Genomic DNA, 14,728 nt, shown 5'->3' on the forward strand with positions numbered 1-14,728 from the left:
ATCAGATCCAACCAGAAGGGTATAGGCAATAATTAAATAGGATATACGTTATGTACAGCTTGGTATTGAATGTAATTGAACATAATGTAATATGTCAACATGAGTGTATCATTCAACAGGTTTGTACAGGTTATGGACAGGCTGAGAATGATGATGAGCAGAGGTCACCGACCTTTTTGAAACTAAGAGGTACTTCTCGGCTACAGTTAATAATACAAGGAGCTACCAGTTTGGTACGCACTTCTGAAATAACAAACTTGCTCAAATTATCTTTGCAGTATATGTTATCAAACTATTAATATCCAACTACAGCATGGGACGACCTAATCGGGTTTCTTGATTTCTCACAAAAATGATCAACAACGAATACTGCCTGTGTGGAAGTGCGTGGCGAACGAGGAGCTAAGCTGGGACACAGCAGTGGGGAAAAAGCTGATCCTGGTGGTTTTAGTCAATAGGTTGGCAATATTTTGGGTGAGGGTGGAGGAGCAGTGGCTGAATAGCCAAACAGGTTGGGGCATGTCTGTCAAAAAGTTCAATAATATGAAAACACACTTGCCCAGATCTGTAAATTTGGTGATTATCTTGGAGGGCATAACTCTGTTAAATGCTGTCCAACTGTTTGTCATTATTGCCAAGGTAAGAGAGGATAGTACAGTTGTTATGCAGTCCAGGCTGGGGGAAAGGTTTTTCTCCCCTCTATCTGAACTACAATATCTGGAAACTGTATGTATGCACGGGCTCAACTGTATCATCACCACCAGAAACCATTCCAATTTGCTAATCCGAGAAGCACAAGGATTTGTGTTTTTCTTGGCAAAGCATCAATTGTTGAAAATATTTCAATTGTGGTTCAAGCAGATTTAACGATGTCAGCAGTGAACTAGCCACAGTTATTTTATCTGGTTTCACATCTGTCATTTGTGGAAGAGAAGTATGAGGGTGGTTTTGAACAGTCTGAGTTCAATAAGAGTCCACATGACCACCTGATAAAACATACAAATGGGTAATACTCGATCAAATCAGAGTCTCTGAGTACCAGAGACTCTGACACTGTCAAATAATGGGCCAAGTAACCCATGTAAATTTTGTAATGATTCCTGTAGTTCAAAACTGTGAAATTTGAGTTTTAACAGGTCCAATCCATGGAAATTCCTGAAGTCAAGGTCCAGAGAATCATACTGTTACCATGTATGCATTTATACTTTGGGTTCAATATTTTGGTTCAGCTAGCAGGAGTGCTTCAACAACTGTCAAATAATGACGATACAGGTCTCATCAATACATGTGTTGCCTGTGCCTTACCTTCAAATATAGAGCACTTTAACAACAACCACAACTGTAACGTAAACATAAATAAAATTGGATTAATTAATTAATTAAGTTTTATTAAAATGTCCAAGTTGAAGAGTTCCCTTCACATTTGGTATGCATTGGCATCGCTCACTACGTGGCGGACTTTTTGTCTGTTTCAGCATTGGACAGTTTCTATAAAGTAAGCTCAGTCATGTAGGTCAATTATTTTGGAGTTCTTATTTTCAAGTAAAGTTTCCCCATGCGGTTGTTTTGTTGACCCAAATCACTCACAACTTTGAATGTAGCTTTTGGATGAGCTGTAACTGTCACTCTTTTACAGATAGAAGGAAAATTCATTTCACCATTAAAAGCTGTCGTGCCAGCTTGGAGGTGAAACTATATCAGCGCAACCACTTGAGAAACTTTGCATTATGTTTATAGTATGATAAATAGTACTAATATGCAGTATGAAAAGCTCTGAAACAGTGCATAGTAGGCTGCAAGTCTTTTACAGTGAACAATCTAGATTCTCTAAATTCTTGGAGGAACTCTGATGACCTATACACATCTGTTGAAAGCATGCTAGTGATTACCAGGCTCTTCAAAGGTACTGCGGTTATATTCCCAGTTATGCATTCTAAGTGTTATTGTCTCATGAGGGAGCTCACATGCTTCTTTTCCAGGGCCAAATGGCTGCCGACTTGGCAACGAAACTGGTTCATTGTTGTAGGCCTGAGTAAAAAGCCGCCTTAGAGGAATATAAAACAACGCTACTGTACTACTAATTAAGGTCACTTTAAAAAGTAAAAAAGCTTCACCTACAATCATCAGATGCTATGTGAAAAAAAATCACTTCTTCTGTATTTTACATTTCTCCTTTGTAAACTCCCTGATCTATAAAAATTGTCAAGAACAAAAGTAAAAGAAAACAAACTCATTTTATTCCCACTGCTATTGACCACTATGTTGACACTTTGTAACAAATGGCTATCTTTGTATAATTCATGGCTGCAAACCAGGTCATGAAGGATTTGTTAGGGTGGTTCTGTTTGTGACCAACAGGTGGCTCTTCCTGCAGTGGCACACGTGTTGGTCATTGTTTCGTTAGTTAGTGTGTCTGCTTAAAGGATTCCCTGCCCGACCTGTTGAGGTCGGGTCGTTGTGTTTTGTCACTGTGTTTGTCTTTGTGTCCGCCTTAGTTTGTATTTTTTGCTAAATACATTTTGTTCAGTCCACCCTGCTCTTCCCTGCCTCCCTGCTTTTTGGGATCCTCCAACTACTACCACACAAACCTTTAACAGAATGACCCGACCAGACTGGACCCCGCAGGACCGGAGGCCTGGTCCCACTGCCACCCATTCCTGTCCCTGGCGATGCAAGTGCTGTGCCCCAACCCGCCCTGTCCCCGCCGAGTCATGCCATTGGGTGACTTTGGGACGTGTGGGATCCATCCCTTGAGGGAGGGGTACTGTTAGGGTGGTTCTGTTTGTGACCAACAGGTGGCATTGTAGGGCTTTTCCTGCAGTGGCAGAGTTGGTCATTAATGACCAACACAGTTGGTCGTTGTGTCATTAGTTAGTGTTTCTGTTAGGAGGACTCCCTGCCAGACCTATCGAGGTTGGGTCATTGTGTTTGTCACTGTGTTTGTCTTTGTGTCAGCCTTTGTTTGTATTTTTTTTTTTTGTTAAATACATTTTACTCAGTCCACCCTGCTCCTCCCTGCCTCCCTGCTTTATGGGGTCCTCCAACTACCACCACGCAAACTTTAAAAGCTTTAACAGGATTGTAAACTAAAAATGTCGGCGATCAGTACGCACAAAGTACATTTATAAGAAACTGCAAGATCTCCACTTGTGGATGATGTCAAGGTGGCCGCTGCGAAGCCTTCCACGATAATCGTGAATCCCAGATACCAAAGCTACTATCGCATGAATAAAGTGACTTGCCTTAGCAGTACTTGAATTACGATAACCTTTGACTTGCACAAGACAGAATGACTTTGGACTTGCTTGAGACTTGAAGGTTACAGCAATAATCGCGACTCCTAAGACTTACAGAGTTGTGGCTTGATTCCATCTGTGCTGAGAACAGGTAGATGACTAAATTAAAGGGTGAAAAACCCCCAAAATGTTCAAAGTAAGAATATGATTTATGAGCCAACACTAGTCAAAACATCCATCCATCCATCCATCTATTTTCTGATCTGCTTTATCCTCACAAGGGTCGCAAGGCCGTGCCGGAGCCTATCCCAGCTGTCTTCGGGCAGTAGGCGGGGGACAGTCTGAGCTGGTTGCCAGCCAATCGCAGCGCACACAGAGACGAACAGCGATCCACACACACACTCGCATCTAGGGACAATTTAGGGAGTTCAATCAGCCTGCCATGCATGGTTTTGGAATGTGGGAGGAAACCGGAGTATCCAGAGAAAGCCCACGCAGGCATGGGGAGAACATGCAAACTCTACACAGGAAGGCCGGAGCTGGAATCGAACCTGGTACCTCTGCACTGTGAGGTTGACTAACCACTGGACCACCGGGCCGCCCTACTAGTCAAAACACTGTAATATAATTAAGATTTCAAAAAGAATCAAACTGAATAACTATACAACAAGGGGGTACCACGTTGGGTTCATATACGTGCAATCACACTGTGGGTTTTGACTTTTTTTCAAATTGAATGATACATTTCAACTGCACAAAAAGACAGTTATCTATTCATCGGCATGTTGCTAATACCAATGTTCTTGTCCGTCTCTTGCTTTATTGTGAGTGGAAGAGAGAAAGTCAGAGTGCCTGTAAAGCTCTGTGGGCTGGAATTGAGATTTGAGCCCAGAATCCCTGAACTGTGAGGCAGATGTGCTAACCACTAGCTTCACCAGTGCCCCCCTGATTCACACTCCCCTCCCTCTGCTACGATAATCACATAGACTTGAAAATGACTCTTTCAATAAAAAGACACTGCCACCCAAAATCACATTGAATTAAAAGAGGACAGAGGGCACTTTCCACCACTTATTTGACTTTTACGGAAACAAAAGGTTGTAATTCATCACTTTAAGGACTGAACTCAGTCCATGAATAGCACATAATCATATAGTGTACCTCTGAGAGTAGGGTAGGGCTTGGTCAGTTATGTGACCGGCAGCTCTGTTCATAGACTGACTGAACGATGAGTATGTAGGACAAAAATCTGCTGAGCGCAGATTCACCCATCCCTTCTCCAAGGCCAATTTTTAAATATTTTGATCTGTGTCTTGACAGGAAACTGGTATCCTCCATGCATCCAGAAAGAACTGGACATTTTGATAAGCTTTTGCTGCATTTACTATAACGAAACCATTGCCCCTCCTTATCCCCTGATCTTAGCTACTGTACAAAACTGCCCATACAGCCAGTAGGAGTCACTCGTGCATAAACAAGAATATTATCCCTTACTGGACTCTCACTCATGAATACTGACAAGAGTATTCTTGAAGATGTTGACCTGATCCTGATCACCTACCCCCCCCCCCCCCGTTTCTTATGATGTTAGCAGTGTGACCAAAAAATAATAATCATTTCAGCCCCTTGTAATTCCAATATTTTTGCTTCAGTTGTAAATGGATACTATGACATTCAGCACATCCATCCATTTTCTTATCCGCTTATCCTCACAAAGGTCGCGGGAGTGCTGCAGCCTATCTCAGCTGTCTTCTGGCAGATGGCCAGATACACCCTTAACCGGTCGCCAGCAAATCGCAGGCGAATAGACGAATAATCATTCACTCTCACAATCACACCTAAGGACAATTTTCAGGGATCGATCCACCTGCCATGTATGTTTTTGGAATGTGGGAGGAAACCAGAGTACCCGGAGAAAACCCACACAAGCACAGGGAGACCATGCAAATTCCACACAGGAAGGCCGGAGCCCAGAATCGAACCCAATACCTCTGCACTGTGCTCACCAGTTGATCACCTTGCTGCCCCCCTCAGTACATAGTAAGGAAATTTCATTTCCTTGTTCAAAAAAAAAAAAAAAGAGGATGAAGAGCAAGCCTTTCTGTTTGATTGTGTCCTTGGTGGCATGTGGACTGTGTTCCATTTTTTCGTGTTGTGGTCCAATATTTCTTCTTCGAAGCACTTGAATATTGAGAGTCAGAAAAGGGTCAAGCATGTAATACACCCATAATTCTGAAAGTGTATGTGTGTGTCAACTCTGACTCCAAATCAGCAAATATAGGCAAAAGTACAACAATAATAAGTGCCTGGGATTGGAAAACATTGGGAAATACTTGTTGCAGGAGTGAAGAAGGTAGTGGTGTGATGTCATATAAAAAGGGTTTTGTGCTATAAAATGTTACAGGTCGTTTTTGCTTGTTTACACTTAACATCAATATTTGAATAGTGTTTTGCAAAGACATTAAGGATCAGTATTTGCGAATCCTATGAGGTTGCATTCTGTAGCACTCTCTTCTGCCTAAAACCAGTATCGATAGTACTCACTGACGTTCTCCTGGCGAACAGCTTGTGCCAGTGCAAAGGTTTCGGCGTACCGGAACGAACAACAAGCGCAGGACGACAAAACCAGAAAAGTCGAACAAAATAAGAGTGGCATCAACCAAAGAATAATGCTGTGTTTGGTGGGGCCCGCCAACTCGTAGTCATGGTTTTAGTTACTTTGTGACATTGAATAATAATAGCAGTACAAAATATGGAATAGTTTATACTCTTAATACATTCTAATGATTTTTTTTTACAGAGGACAGATGAGTATCTTTTTCGGGCCAAATTAAATTTTTCGTTGTTGTTTGTTTGGGGTATTCTCTGTGTAATTCACTCTCCACCAATCCTATATCAAACCTATATCTCTCCACACAGTCAATTCATTTGTTCATTCGCAGTTTGACAACAGGTAGCCAAGAAGCTTATTTTGACATCCTTGTTTGCCCTCTTTTTCTTCACCCATGTACGTGTTTACCATTGTCAGTAACTTTTAAGAAGCACACCATCGCCACAGCTTTACATTTGCTCAACTAACCACAAGTGTTTGTTTGCCACACAATACTGTATGGCTGCCACACAAAATGTGGCTGCCGGGTCGATTGGTGAGGTTCTGTGACCTCACGTGAATGCTGTCTATTGAGCACTTTTTAGCCAGACACCAATCAAGTAATGTGTGTGTGTGTGTGTGTAAGGGGGGGGGGGGGGGGTTAAAATATAACACCTGTCCACACAAATATTGAGATATACTGATTGTCAACACTGGATAATTGCAACTCATTCACACACTGATGATGCTCAAGGATACTTTAGCTCACAGCCTATGAGTGAAGTGATGGCTATTAAACCTACAAAATTCTGTGGCAGTAGACAACAATTCTAAGCCTTAAAGGGAATAAATGTCACAACTGATCAAATCAGGCTGCTCTCTCCATCTGTGAGCGTGTGGAGGTGAGCCAATGGGTCAGCCGATGTTTTGTATCATGTGGCACTAAGCCACCAGGAACAGACACGACAAGGTGCTATAAAATCAGAGAGTAAACGTATTAGAACCATGAACGACAACTGCATTCCTGCATGTTGTTTCCCCCAAATGGTTAACATTTCATAAATCAATCTTTGAAGAGATTCTGACTTCCCCAAGGTTCATCCAAGTGTGATCAGCGGTGGATACTAGTATTAAGTGTCAGACCAACAAACTGAGACACTGATCCTTGATTCCTCTTCAGGAAATGAAGCCAATGAAAGCAACGAAGCAGGTTATTTTCAGGCCAATCCGCCAGATTTGACTTTCAATCACACATTCATAACAAAGTCATTCAATTGCTTTATCATGTTTTCTTTTCACCACAGAAACGAGATGTTGTGTCTTCGGACGGTAAAATGGAGTGCACAAAAATGCAGAAATATTGAGGAGTAACAAATATTTTGTGTGGGTTTGGAGGACAGGAGGGGTCTTCTGTGGTGGGCTAATTCTCTTGATCCTTTCTGTGGGTCAATTGTACTTTTTCATAGAAATTCTCAAAGCTGCCAAATGCAAAACAGAGAGACCCTTTGATGGAGTCTAACACCATCAGTTGCTTGATTAAATTCCTCTTCGTATTAAAGCCGAATGCAATTAACTTGGAGAAGTCAAGTCACCCCTATAATTACCTTGAAACGATTTCTCCTCCTGACAAGAAAATACACCCATTCGGAGTATTATAGTAATTGGAAAAGGCTCTATCGCTGATGGATGCAGCATATAGTAAAGAAAATAATCCATAAATTAAAAAAAAAAAAAAGCAAAAACTGTATTTATGTTATATTTCTGTAATCATTCTGTTCTTCCTGAGCCTTGTCTATCACATAACACACGAGACATATTCAACCTGCTCGGATCATTCTCTTCAATTTCTTTCCACATTCACAATTGGTCTTCACCCATGACCCGAAATATTTGAAGTCCTCCACCCTTGCTATCTCTTTTCCTCTGAAGCCTCACTTTTGCCCCGCCATCCGGCTCATTAATGCTTTCTATCGGTGTTGGGAATAACAGTGTTTAAGTCTAATGGCGTTACTAACAGCGTTCGTTAGTGAGTAATGAAGTCATCCATTTAATTACTTCACTTCAATGACAATACCATCCGTTGTCTTAGGTGTAACACTATTTCTACATTCACACACTGCCTCAACTTTGGCCAGTGTAATAAAGCACCTTCTTGTTGAGTGGGGCATCAGTGACAAGGTCACCGGCCTCGTCACGGATGAATCTGCCATTATGGATGCCATCTGTGCGGCACATTCATTAAATGTGACGTCAAAAAAAGCGCTTCATATGAAATAAGGGACAAAAGCAAGAAGATCCTTGGATATTTCAAGAGCAGCAGGACTGCAAATTTTTGATACACACACACACGTGTATATGCAAGTAAAGTAACAAAAAGTTGCTGTACTTGTAGGTGAGACTATCACAGATCCAACTGCAAGCGGATCAGCATGTTCTCAAACTGATCCAGGTGGTGGAGACACGTTGGAGTACAGTAGTACACTGAATATGCGCCAGAGACTGGCGGGTTTGGATGCTGACATTGCTGCTCTCTCCTTCCAGCATTTCAACATATTTTCTGATTCTTTAAAGGTTCTGGCACCGTTTAATGATGCAACAACCAAGTTATCATGTGTCCGGGTCTAAAGTCATCCCTATGCTGCCCATTTTTTATCCTGCTCTGGAAGAAGAGGAAATTAATGTGAGCACATTAGTGGGGTGTCTAAAAAACAGCTAAAAGAAAAACTCTTCAATTTGAAATCTCAAAATGTTTGACCTCTCAGCACTATAGGGGTGACTTAAAGACCAAGACTTAAAAAACTAGGTTTCCTCAAGGGCATCCCGGTGTTCAAATGGTTAGCGCGTCGACCTCACAGAGCAGAGGTTGTGGGTTCGATCCCGGCTCCGGCCTTCCTGTGTGGAGTTTGCATGTTCTCCCCGTGCCTGCGTGGGTTTTCTCTGGGTACTCTGGTTTCCTCCCACATGCCAAAACCATGCATGGCAGGCTGATTGAACACTCAAAATTGTCCCTAGGTGTGATTGTGAGTGTGAATGCCCGTTCGTCTATGTGTGCCCTGCGATTTCCTGGCAACCGGTTCAGGGTGTCCCCCGCCTACTGCCCAAAGACAGCTGGAATAGGCCCCAGCATGCCCGCGACCCTTGTGAGGATAAAGCATTTTGGGAAATGGATGGATGGATGGTTTCCTCAGTTCACATCGAGCTACTGCAGCAGAAAGAGGACTGACCTCTGAATGTGTTTCAGTTGTCAGGCGCACTTCAGCCTCTACACTTCATCCTCGTGATTGCCATCTGAAGTTTCTCAGTCACAACCATGAGGTAATGTGTATATGGTATATGAAAATGGATTTATTGTATCGTGAATTAGACTGATCCTCTCTCTCAAGAAGCAAACTGTGGCACCGCCCAAGACAGTGTCTTGTGGTACGAACCTATTTGTAGCAGTGTAAAGAAAATTAATCCTATTGAATTAATCCTATTGATGCATTGACACATATGCCAGAACAGTTAACATCGTTTAATGATACTTTGAGGGTCTTGATTTCACATGCATACCTTTCAACCTACGCTTGACATATGCATGGTAATGACTAATCAACATTAAGACTGTGAGTCACTGGGCCACACAGATAGAAAGTCATTGTTTTTTATACGGTCCTCATTCATGGTTTCATAAAGTGGGACGCATACATGTCCAGGATCTTGTTCAGCGCATTCATGGTGGAGGCACGAGCAAACCTAAAGCACCAAGCAGTGTTAAGAATTTTGTGTCATGATGCTTTTTAGATATGATTTGAATTAATAGGACACTAATCTCAATATGCATAGTGGTGTAGTTGACAATCGCTTTGATTGGCTGTTCAATCAAATTGCCATACAATTTGCCATACAAATCAAGTTAATGGCAAATAAAAAAAAGACAGCAACTACAATATATCAGGCGTTTGTTTTTATGGCCCTGCACTTCCTGATTCCACGACCAACTCTCCGTCTCCACGTTCCCACCAGTAGAGACATCAAGTACTGTTCTTCATTTCTCCCTGCTTATCTTGTCTGCAGTCATCCAATCTATTGGAAACGTCTCCTGCCCAATAAGAGCCTGTTTCACCTCTTTCCTAAACGCTGCACAACCCTCTTCCTTTCTCAGCTTCCATCTCCTGGTTCTCTGTTTACAGTCACTGATATCTTTCAGATGACAACATTTACATAATATGTGATCTACCTGTGTGTTTCTACTTTGGCTGAGGTTTCTGCCTCTTCTGCAAGACAGTGTTCACTCCAGCCACTTCAGCAATTGTTTTGGCTGTCTACCGATTCCAGTCAAGGACACCAAACCTTCCCATCACTTCTGTTACTTTCGCTATCATGCTTGCTAAACTCTGCTCCAAGCACTATTCTCTCTCTGCATCAGATGCTTTTCACTACTCCATCTACCTCCTTACAGAATGCCTCTTCCTCTTCTTGGTAAAATTACACCTGTGGAGCTTAACCACTGCTAACATTCAACACAACACCCTCAATTTCAAGCTACAGCCTCATAACTCAAGCTGACACAGTTTTACCGGCAGGGAATTTCTACACTCTTCTTTTCAGATAACCACTACTCCATTTCTCTTCCTATCTAAATCATGGTAAAACAATTGGAACCTTGCTCCTAACCTTCGAGCCAAACTGTTTTTCAGCCTGCTCTCAAAGACATACAAAATACTGAAACTGCCTTTCTCCTTATCATTAAACAACTCCCTCTAACTCTCTGTCAAAGACGATACTTTCAGTTTCGCGGTGCTTCCATTCCACCTCTCCATTGACTTCAGGTCTGGAATGTTTGCAGGCCATTCGAGGAATCAAACTCATTTGCAATGAAGCCAAACTGTTGTATTCAGTGCATAATTTGGTTTGGTATTGTCTTGCTGAAACAAGCAGGGACGTCCTGAAAAGCCAGTGCTTGCACGGCAGCATATGGTGCTCAAAAACCTGTATGTATTTTTCAGTATTAATGGTTATCTACGCCATGGGCATGAACGCATCCCATACTTTGAACTTGTGCTTGTAGCAGTCTTTTGCCCCTTTGGCCCAGAGGCTTTCCAAAAGTAATTTGAAATGTGGAGTCATCGACTCACAGCACAATTTTCCACTTCACATCAGTCCTTCTCAGATGAGCTTGGGTACAGAGAAGCCAAAAACACTGTTCCCTCATCGTGGGTACAAATTCGGAGATACGCTCCAAGACTGCTGCTTCACTCAGACCATTTGGAAAGTCAGAATGTTCTGTTTGGCTCCAATAAATTCATCAAAACTTATTTAATTATTCACTGATTTTGACACAGATTGGTATATATGGATATATACAGTATATATAGAGAGAGAGAGGTGCATGTTTTTTGGAATGTGGGTGGAAACTGGAGTACCCAGAGAAAACCCACGCAGGCCGAGGAGGACATGCAAACTCCACACAGGAAGGCCAGAGCCGGAATCGAACCTTGTACCTCGGCACAATGAGGCTGACGCGCTAACCAGTCGACCACCAGTTCTGATGGAGGCGGGAGTTGAAACTCTTTCTGACAGGGGATTCTGACAGCAAACCTCACCCAAAAATTATTTTTAAAAACGTTTGGGTCTGCCAGTTTGGACCGGCATCTTCCCCCAGCATTGGAGCGAACACACCACCAGGTGGTGATCAGTTGACAGCTCCACCCCTCTCTTCACCCAAGTATCCTACAACATGACAACAAAGACAATCATTGAACTGCAGCCTAGGATGTCCTGGTGCCAAGTGTACATATGGACATCCTTATGTTTGAACATGGTGTTCATTATGGATAATCCGTGACGAGCACAGAAGTCCAATAACAGAACATTGAAGCATTGTAGAAAATGGATGCAGGGATGGATGGATGGATGGCTGGATGAATAGTGGCACAAGTCATGCTTTAGAGTTTCTTACAACTACCACAATGAGGCGAGTCTAAATGCCAACCATTTATTTCAGTCTTAAACCAACATAAATTTCCTCCCACTGCCTGCATGCAGAGAAACAGTAACTCTTCCTTACATTGTTGACATGAGTTTGGCTAACAACCCTTGCATCCCTGATAAATGACTCCTTACACAGCACAGCCAACTATGATAACATTTTATGAAACTTTACAGATGCCCCCCCCCCCCCAAAAAAAATAAGAAAAGCTAATCTTCAAGTGTTGTTTCTATTGGGTCAGACATTTAAAATTCAGATGAGGAACCCTATTTTCTCTAACACACGCTCACCACAACAGTGAGCCATGCTGACGCATATTTGATGAACAAGTTCAATGTGATGGTGTAGTGTTAAATGGTTAATTTGTCTCGCTGGGCTGCTATATAGAGAAAGATGGAGTATTCCCAACTCATCCATTAATCTGTCTGAATGTCCACTGCTTGACAGCTTTGTTGATCTTAAAAAGTGGTCATGTGTCTGTTCTAGCACATTATATATGCATAATGCATCACTCACCTTATCAACACTGAGGAGAGAAAGCCATGCAAACAGAGACCGACCGGGTTTTTCTGTGTGAAGACAGGCAAAATGGGTGAATCACTCCAAAGCATTAGGACATGCTAACATGCCTCCAGTTGGTTATGATTTAGTTTCAATAAAAATGCATTCGATTTTTATGTAGGAAAGTTGATGTTTTTATTTATTGAATGTATTTTAAATGGTGTAGTTTGATATTTGATATTCCGTACATACACTGACCGCCCTCTGCCGGTACACGTCAGTTAAGATGAATTGCATTTTTTGCTTGATGTTTGCAGCAAGGTGGGAGTGTATGAAACCCTGGGACATGAGGATGACACAGGCAGGACATTTGTGGTCATTTGCTTTGCCCAGTGCATAGGGATAGTCATGCTTCGAGGCACACCGTGTTTACAGCGCGCAGACCGTAGTTGCATGTGATATGTTGCATTTCTTGTAAATAGTTTTTTAATGCGTTTGCTACCAACGCTGTCAGTAAAAGACAAACAGGCTGAATATACGTGGTGTTTTGCTCATAAGGCCTGAGCCAAGTGATTTGAGCCATCTTAACACTCAGTGAATCAATCGCCATGTGACATGCCGCAGTAACATTTAACACCAACATAATGTGGAAAGCTTTCTCGATTTAAATAGTGACAGTGATTTAAAAAAAAAAAAAGTCTTTTTGTCGGGCTGTTCACATTGTGTCTCTCATTAGTTTCACCGTGTCCAGAATTTTGCTTGCCACATAGCCTCTCTCCTCTGTTCCCAATCAGTTTCAGGATACTCATAAAATAAATGTGTTCAGGAAATGTGCAATTTTGGTCCGTGCTTTTTCATCCGTCTGAATCTTTTTGTGTCGGGAAATTGTGACGAATGAACAGAGGTTTACGATGCTTTGCAATTGTGTTTGTTTTTCATACCACAGTTCAAGCCTCTAAATGCCATTACAGCAGTTAAATATGGCACAAAGTGCACCTGTTGTTTTGTCACTTAAGGCTTCAAGCCTTTTAATCAATGCCTGCAAGCTTCAAGGTTTACAGTAAGGCATACACTTATGTACTGCCATATAAAGACGCTTGTTGTTTGGTAGCCTTTAATTTTTCACACTTAATTCTCACCCAAGCGCAGAGGAGATCTGGAGGTTGCTTACTGTCTTTGTTATTCATTTGTGCACACCGTAAAGAATTCAAGCCGTAAGATAATAACGGTTCTGTAAGAGCAGCTGCTTACTGGTGTGATATGGATTGATGTACATACTATCTGATTCGTTGAATAATTGTGACTACTGTTGGTGATTCATCTACGAGCAAAATAATCATTTGCAACAGCCTGGTTTGCGGGTATGCTGGAGCCTATCCCAGTTGTCTTCGATAGGTGGGGTACACTCTGAACTGGTTGCCAGCCAATCGCAGGGCACACAAAGACGAATGGCCATCCAAGCTCACATTCACACTGAAGGACACTTTAGTTCCATTAACCTGCCGTGCATGTTTTTGGAATGTGGGAGGAAAACGGAGTACCCGAAGAAAACCCACGCAGTCACAGAGAGAACATGCAAACTCCACATGGGAAGGCCAGAGCCCGGATTGAACCCATGACCTCTGTACCTCAGTGAGGTGGACATGCTAACCAGTCCACCACCGTGCCGCCCAGCCTAACATCAATATTACCCAATAAAAATGTTATCTATCTATCTATCTATCTATCTATCTATCTATATACTGTATATACTGTATATACAGTATATACTGTATATATAATACTGTATATAATAATAATAATCAATATACAAATAAAAAATACATATTAGCTAAAAGATAAACTAAAAAGGTGAGTCTAGACTCTAGAGCTTAAAAACGTTCTTTGCGGCCCTAACGTCATCCAGAGTTGTTCAGTGTTTAATCTTTTTGTCTCCTTTTCTCTTGCTCTTCATACCAAAATAATGTCTCTGTCATCTGAAATGAAACAAATGACGACAGCATTTCCACATCCAACAAAACACAGGATACAGAAAGTATATACTGTATGTCGTCCAAACTCAATTGTTGTTTTGGTTGCCACCTTTGCTGGCTTCGTCATCTGTTTGGACTTTGCACAAAGCAAATGCTCACCGTCTTCTAATGTCTTTTATGTTGACGGTTCATTGTTACGTGCACACCTGTCATATTAGGTAAATTGTTTTGAGTCAAAGTTACTTCCTGACATCCATGACTCAAGCTTGCATTTCGCCTACTGCCAGATTTGAGATAATGGTAAGGAGATGAAAGCAATGTGGCTGTTGAGTTTCTGTTGCATTCTCTGGAGGCTTCACTGCAACAACATGGACTATGTTGCGTGTATGTTGTTCTACAAATTAAAACTTGTTTGGAGCACATTTAAAGCCGTAATTCTAAACTTTCTCCTTGCAAG

At 41.9% G+C, this 14,728-nt stretch overlaps 1 protein-coding gene across 1 annotated transcript in view; it reads right to left on the reverse strand.

Moving 5' to 3' along the window:
- The window catches only part of cemip (cell migration inducing hyaluronidase 1), a 151,187-nt gene that overhangs the window by 96,671 nt on the left and 39,788 nt on the right, over positions 1–14,728 (reverse strand). The gene's annotated exons all lie outside the window — the stretch shown is intronic.

The sequence above is a fragment of the Hippocampus guttulatus genome, chromosome 3 (assembly GCF_054856545.1).
Source record: "Hippocampus guttulatus isolate MCC_2025c chromosome 3, RoL_Hgut_1.0, whole genome shotgun sequence".
Lineage (NCBI taxonomy): Eukaryota > Metazoa > Chordata > Actinopteri > Syngnathiformes > Syngnathidae > Hippocampus > Hippocampus guttulatus.